Genomic DNA, 7,500 nt, shown 5'->3' with positions numbered 1-7,500 from the left:
CTTAGGTGCACTTAATAATGGTTTAAAGGTGTGAAGCCGACATGCTAATCCAGGTTGGTTTGCACTATTTTGAATAATCTCTAATGTGAAGCCATTCGAATTTTTAAAATGAGAATACAGTAACGGCTGTTTTCTCCTGCTGGATTTTAAGGCTGCATTAGACACAGTAACTGCTGTACTAAAGAAAGGGAGGAAGTGACCCAGTAGTCTGTAGCTACCACGTGCAGCTATACTAATTCTTTTTTTTTTTTCCAAAAGCTGCATCCATTTCCCTATATTCTCCATATATCCCTTTTGCATTTATGTTCTCAAGCATCCTTCTACAGCAAGAGGCTGTGGTTAAGTCAGTGGATCATGTTCTCCGCTTGCCCGGAGCGAAGCGACTCTCCTCGGGACCCTGCAGTGGACGCACAAAGTGAGGGACACATCTTGGTTCTTTGCGGGTGACGGCCTTTGGTGGACAGTCCCTGCCCAACTCTGTCCGCCGGTGACTCACTGCCTGTGCGGCATCCGTCGCTCTCTGACGGGTGACTCCCGTGGTTTGGGGATATTTAGAGAAGGTGTGGGTGTGGGTGTTACATAATCAGGACACGGTGCCCTGGCTTGACTTTATCACACCCCTCCTGACCTACTGCCTACTGCCTACAAGGGGGGGGATATTTTGGATTACAGAAATGAAGAAAATTAAAGAGGTGATGTGATTATTTAGCAGTGAAAGAGGGATGAAGGGATAAGCTAGGGGAGACAGAGAGAGTTTATGTGTGTGTGTGTGTGTGTGTGTGTGTGTGTGTGTGTGTGTGTGTGTGTGTAGGTAATCATGGGTGTTTATGTGAGGGAGAGAAAACGTAGCTCTGACTTGGTGCACAGCATGTACCTACTGTGCTTGCTGTGTAAACACACACTCTGCTTCTCCCTCCCTCTCTCTCTCCCCTCCCCCTCTCTCTTTCCCTCTCTCCCTCTTTCTTTTCTCTCTGCGATTTCACCTCTGTAATTATGTGTGCGCTCTGTTATGTTTGTACACACAGCCAACAGTGTGAAATTAATGACACAAAATAGAAACAGTATTGCTTGTCCCACACACATCCTGTAATGACACTAAAAGCATGAATGCATTCTTGCGAAATGTTTCATTAGTGGAATATAATATGGGAGAATACAATTAATCATTGGCACTTTAAAAAGAGGTAAATTTAAATTCATCATATATAATCATTTTTAAAGTCACAAGTAATAAGTGAACCAAATAATATATACATTTGTCAAATTTACAATCATTAGAAAATGTGTACATTTAAAATATAAATACCAGTTTAGGCCCTTTTTAAGTATTAAAATCATATGTGCTATTTATGAAATTCTATTTTTATATTTTTATAATGCTGTGCTGGTTGTTTTTACTCTGCTTTTTATTTAAATTTTTTAAATGTATGCAACATTTGAATTTTTTTTGTAAAAGGTTAAGCAAGTTAAGCAAGAAAAACTCACCTTTCTAGTATGTGTGTGTGTGTGTGTGCATGTAAAGAGCTGAGAGAAGAGTAGAAATGACTCTTCAGTTAGTCGTTATACATTTTTCACAGGCAGCCAGCACCTTGAGGTTTTCTTTCAAAAAGACATTCTTTCTTCTTCATGATGTAACCGTAGCCCCCCTCAACCACAGCGCTGTAGCACAGAGTGATACATTAATTGTAGTGCCCTTCAACCACAGCGCTGTAGCACACAGTGATACATTAACCATACCCCCCACCACACCACCGCAGCACACAATGATACATTAACTGTAGCCCCCCTCAACCACAGCGCTTAAGCACACAATGATACATTAACTGTAGCCCCCCTCAACCACAGCGCTGTAGCGTACAATGATACATTAACTGTAGCCCCCCTCAACCACAGCGCTTAAGCACACAATGATACATTAACTGTAGCCCCCCTCAACCACAGCGCTGTAGCGTACAATGATACATTAACTGTAGCCCCCCTCAACCACAGCGCTTAAGCACACAATGATACATTAACTGTAGCCCCCCTCAACCACAGCGCTTAAGCACACAATGATACATTAACTGTAGCCCCCCTCAACCACAGCGCTGTAGCGTACAATGATACATTAACTGTAGCCCCCCTCAACCACAGCGCTTAAGCACACAATGATACATTAACTGTAGCCCCCCTCAACCACAGCGCTGTAGCGCACAATGATACATTAACTGTAGCCCCCCTCAACCACAGCGCTGTAGCACACAATGATACATGAACTGTAGCCCCCCTCAACCACAGCGCTTAAGCACACAATGATACATTAACTGTAGCCCCCCTCAACCACAGCGCTTAAGCACACAATGATACATTAACTGTAGTCCCCCTCAACCACAGCGCTGTAGCGTACAATGATACATTAACTGTAGCCCCCCTCAACCACAGCGCTTAAGCACACAATGATACATTAACTGTAGCCCCCCTCAACCACAGCGCTGTAGCGCACAATGATACATTAACTGTAGCCCCCCTCAACCACAGCGCTGTAGCGCACAATGATACATTAACTGTAGCCCCCCTCAACCACAGCGCTGTAGCACACAATGGTACATTAACTGTAGCCCCCTTCAACCACAGCGCTTAAGCACACAATGATACATTAACTGTAGCCCCCTTCAACCACAGCGCTTAAGCACACAATGATACATTAACTGTAGCCCTCCTCAACCACAACGCTTAAGCACACAATGATACATTAACTGTAGCCCTCCTCAACCACAACGCTTAAGCACACAATGATACATTAACTGTAGCCCCCTTCATCCACAGCGTTGTAGCCCACAATGGTACATTAACTGTAGCCCCCCTCAACCACAGTGCTGTAGCACACAATGGTACATTAACTATAGCCCCCTTCAACCACAGCGCTTAAGCACACAATGATACATTAACTGTAGCCCCCTTCAACCACAGCGTTGTAGCCCACAATGGTACATTAACTGTAGCGCCCCTCAACCACAGCGCTGAAGGACTATAGTCAATTGGATATGTTTCAATAACCCCAATTATTTTTTTCATCACCTTCTAAATTTACCCAAGAGTTTATATATAGTGCTTTTATTTGTGTGTGTGTGAGTGTGTGTTTATTTCCCTGGGCTTTATTTCAGCAGAATGGCTCACAGTGAAAGGGCCTAACACCCTCTCTGCTCCTCTGCCCTCCCGCGGTGCTGCTCCGCTCCCACTAACCCCCAGGCTCCCATTAGCAGTGCTGACTGCAGGCCAGACCTGCTCTCATCCTCTGCTGGGATGATGCGCTCCGATAAATGGAAATAAATCCTTTTCATCAGCCGCCAGCCTGACGTGGCGAGGGGGAGACGGAGGTGAGCTACGTTCGTTTAGAATGCTCCGGCTCTCCGTTTCTCTACGGAATATGCGGCAAAATGCCATATCCCCCCACCCCCCACCCCCCCCACCGTCGGTATTCCGGGGATATGAAACGTGAAATACGAGGCATATTGACACGAGCCGGGTGGCTGCAGAGTAGCTTTGCGTTGCGTTTAAGGCTTGCCGAGGAAGGGAAACAAGAACACTGTATTGTTCTTTAGGTGGAGGTGTGTGAGGAGGAGTGTGTGAGAGGTTGCTTGTGGAGCAGATATGGGTGCCTTATAGTTCCATGCCTGTGCAGTCCTGCATCTTACACACATGCTACATTGACATTGTATTTTGTATTTGGGTTGTGTGTACACACGGAGTGTATGTGTACATGAACACACACACCCACACAAAGAGTGGGGGAGTTGATGTGATTTAACTGTAGGTTATCATTCAAGGAGTTGCCAGCTTGTGTGTTTAATCAACTGATCGCTATCACAGACTTCTCTAAGCTCAAGACACACACATACCTTCAAACACTCACACACACACTCACACACACACACACACACACACACACACACAGGAAAAAGCCAGGTCTTGTGTTTGCTTTGCTGTGTATTATCTTTAATGTAACAGAAAAGACTGGGACATAATATTGCATTTAGGACAATGATACGAAGCTAATCTGACTGATTTACTGAGTTTTGTCATTCTCAGTGATAATGCCTCCATCTGCCTCTCTCTCTCCCTCTGTGTACCTGTGTGTTGATGTGTTTGTCTGTATGTATGTGTGCATGTGTGTGCTTGTGTGTGTGTATATGTGCGTGTGTGTGTGTGTGCGCGCGCATTCAACGCCTGTTTCATCAGCTCGTTTAAAACACAGAGGCTGAAGCACAGACAGCTTCATCACTATAACTCTCTCAGCCTGCCTGCCTGCCCCAAATTGTTCTGTCACACACAAGAAGTACTTATCTCCTCTCTTACAGGCAAAGTGTGTGAGGAGAGAGAGAGAGAGGGACAGAGGGGAGGTGTTACATGTTACATGTTTAACTTAAAGCCCCTCTCCCGCCTCAATTGCTCTTTAAAAAAAAAAAAAAAACTACAGTTACAGTGCAGTCTCAGCTTTTCCTGAAGAATTTTTCAGTCTCGGGAAAGACAGTGCCAAGAGACTTCAGAAAATGCCATTACATATATATGTGATTTATGATATGGAGACACGCACGCTGGCTTGATTAAAAGTGATATTCGCCATATGTTGCTGGAGAAGAGTTGGTTCTCACCTGAAACAATTAGAGTAAAAGCTTTCATTTCTCCAGCTTCCCGAGGCTTTCTAATCATACGGCGTGGGCTCAGAGACTCTGGGTGCTCCCTCTCTACTGCCTGCTGTTGACTCTACCCCCAAAACACACACACACACACACACACACACACACACACACACACACACATATACATAAACAGTCTGAATCATTGTAACTCAGTTTTCTTTATAATACCCTGAGTGGTGCTGACTCTCACTGCAATGTCCACGACTGAATTCTGTCATGTTCTCACATCTGAACAGAACAGAAGAAGCGAATAAGCGATGAGAGCTTGAAAATGAATTTGTAGTGCACAGAAACAGAGAAAAGCCCTAACTGGCAGTCGTCTAGGCCGGGGAGCGCCTGGCAGGGCTGTCCGGCAGTCCTCCCGGAGACAAGGCTCTTCTTGTGGAAATGGAGCTGCAGGTGTAAACAGTGCAGCACACGGGCCTCCAGGAGCCAGGTCGCGCGTTGGAGGTAATGACGGCCTGCCAGGAATAGTCGAAAGATTCCACACGGAAGAGGAGAGGAAAGGTCTGTAATGGCTTCTGATGTTGCAGGGGGTAAAGACGCTCAAATATAAATACAGTTCATCAACACAGTTCAAATGTCACCAGTTTATACCATCGTGAATTCCTAGTGCTATTTTAATGTCAATATTTCATTTTGACAAGTTGGTTTGCTGAATTAATTCGCTGTTTTATAAGACCCGGTTACTATTTATGAGATATTCTTCATCACACATAAAACACATCATACATTGCACAACTATGTGAAAATGTGTCTTAGTAACACAAAAGTGTTTACTACTTTTGACCAAGGAAAGCTAAAACAAAAGAGAAATGGCACTGCATTCTCTGATGAATATGTAAATGACAATCAATTAATATGTAAATGACAATCAATTAATCTGTCAATAATTATTGAACTAGCATTTTCACACCTGGTCACGTGTTTTAATAGTGAATATTTATTCTTAGTATGAGGATGGTCAATCAGGAAACTTGTGGCGTTGGCAGCTTTTAATCGCAGGTTTGAGACAAAAGCTGAGTTCAGTGGTAATTGTACCGACTGCCTGGGGGCCTCACTCAGCCTTGTCTGGCCCTCAGAGGTGTCCCCCAAGATTGCCTAAGCAGAAAAGGGCAGGGTAAGCTAATTGGGCTCTCCATTAATGCCAGTAGAAACACATGCATGCACACACACACACACACACACACACACACACACACACACACACACACATCCACTCTGAACCTCCACATCAGCACTTTGGTCCTTCCCGAGAAACCTCAGGTTTCTGTGGCTTCAGAGCAGGCGCTTTGACACATACACACACCATAATGTGGAATTTATTTACACATTAGTGGCTAATACCACCTCATAAGGCATCATGTGTCATATTGGTAAGGCGGCTGAGATGAAATTAATGAACCGTGCTACACTCTGTGTAGTACTGAACGAACATGCCCAGGTCCTAGTGGAGTCTGATTATGTCATAGTTTAATGAGATCGGATGATTGTGGTTGTAAGGTCCAAATTATAGGCAATGAATAACTGTATTAAACCATTATAAACGATAGGTAATTACCATAAAATGTTTTGAATGCGATTTTGTAGTATTTGAACGAAAACGCACAGTATAACCATAATCCGGTTTTCAAATTTCAGTGCAGTTTCCAGGCGTATAATAGCATTCACACTTATGTTTTTGATGGATCTCCTTCATTCCGACAGGAATACACACCAACAGCGCAATCAGAAATAGCTTACATGCACCGTCACACAACATGACACAGAGGTGACAAATCCCAACTCTGGTTTAGGAAATTCCTCCGACTGTAAACTGTGCTCATTACACCTGATAAGATGCAGATGAAATGATAATCTCATTCGGGGCTGTAATTAGTGCAAGGGAGACGCGCTCGATGAATGACAGAGCGGCGGTTGGAGCGGGTGTCTTCTCAGGCGTCTTCGTCTGTTACCACACAGATTTGCTTCATTTTCTCTTTCTCTGTTCTCTGGGGCACTCGGCGACATAATGTCAGCTTACAGCAATCCATGTACTGTTACGAGAACCAGATGAATTTGGCTTCTTTTGTGATTATCAGTGTGCGTGTGTGCACACAACTGTGTTTATATGAATGAGTGTAATACGGGACGATAGAGATGAAGCGGCCTTCGTCGCGGTCTATGTGTGTGCGTGTGTGTGTGCGTGCGTGTATGTATGTGGGTGTGTGTGTGTGCAGGCAGATTACAGTGTGTCTCTGTGCTTCAGACCCAGTCAAATCTCACCGCATTATCACCTGCCCCTGGAACTAATATAAAAGTGAAACAATTTCAAGCAACCCATCTCATTACAAACTCATAGACTCTCTGGAGAATAACGAAGAGACCAGGGGCTTGGCATCAGTATGCAGATACTTTGTAAGTAAAAGTGTGTGTGCATGTGTGTGTATTTGGATGTGTGCTGGGAGTGTATGAATGTGTGTCGTTATTTAAGGAGAAGCACAGCATGCCTGTATGTGTGTGTCCTATTATCCAAGAAAAGATATCGAGAGTCACTGCAAATTCCCTCTGTTTCTGTCTCACACACACACACACACACCTACACACACACACACACACACACACACACACACACACACTGAGGAAAGGGTTTATATCCATCATATACAGTATAAATAGTAGTTCAGTAAAATGTAGTTCTTTTTGTCATGTGGGACTCTCTCTCTGTCTGTCTCTCCAGCAGTATGGAGTATTCTTAGCCATATTGAGATGCCTTTTATCCTACATCACACTTTCAGCAGATGTGCACTCTGTAGGTATTCCATGCATATACAGTGCAGTT

At 44.2% G+C, this 7,500-nt stretch overlaps 1 protein-coding gene and 1 long non-coding RNA gene across 6 annotated transcripts in view; one reads left to right on the top strand and one right to left on the bottom strand.

Moving 5' to 3' along the window:
* Window positions 1–7,500, top strand: part of mafb (MAF bZIP transcription factor b) — a 63,712-nt gene that overhangs the window by 19,425 nt on the left and 36,787 nt on the right. The gene's annotated exons all lie outside the window — the stretch shown is intronic.
* Window positions 3,541–7,500, bottom strand: part of LOC145657632 (uncharacterized) — a 12,242-nt gene continuing 8,282 nt past the window's right edge. The window contains exon 3 of the long non-coding RNA XR_014123507.1: window positions 3,541–5,140. This is a non-coding gene — a long non-coding RNA (uncharacterized LOC145657632). The remainder of the gene's footprint in view (window positions 5,141–7,500) is intronic.

Source organism: Electrophorus electricus, chromosome 4 (assembly GCF_041902795.1).
Source record: "Electrophorus electricus isolate QZ-2024a chromosome 4, ASM4190279v1, whole genome shotgun sequence".
In the NCBI taxonomy this organism is placed as follows: Eukaryota; Metazoa; Chordata; class Actinopteri; order Gymnotiformes; family Gymnotidae; genus Electrophorus; species Electrophorus electricus.
The sequence above is the reverse complement of the archived record's forward strand: the minus strand, read 5'-3'. Positions and strand labels throughout refer to the sequence as shown.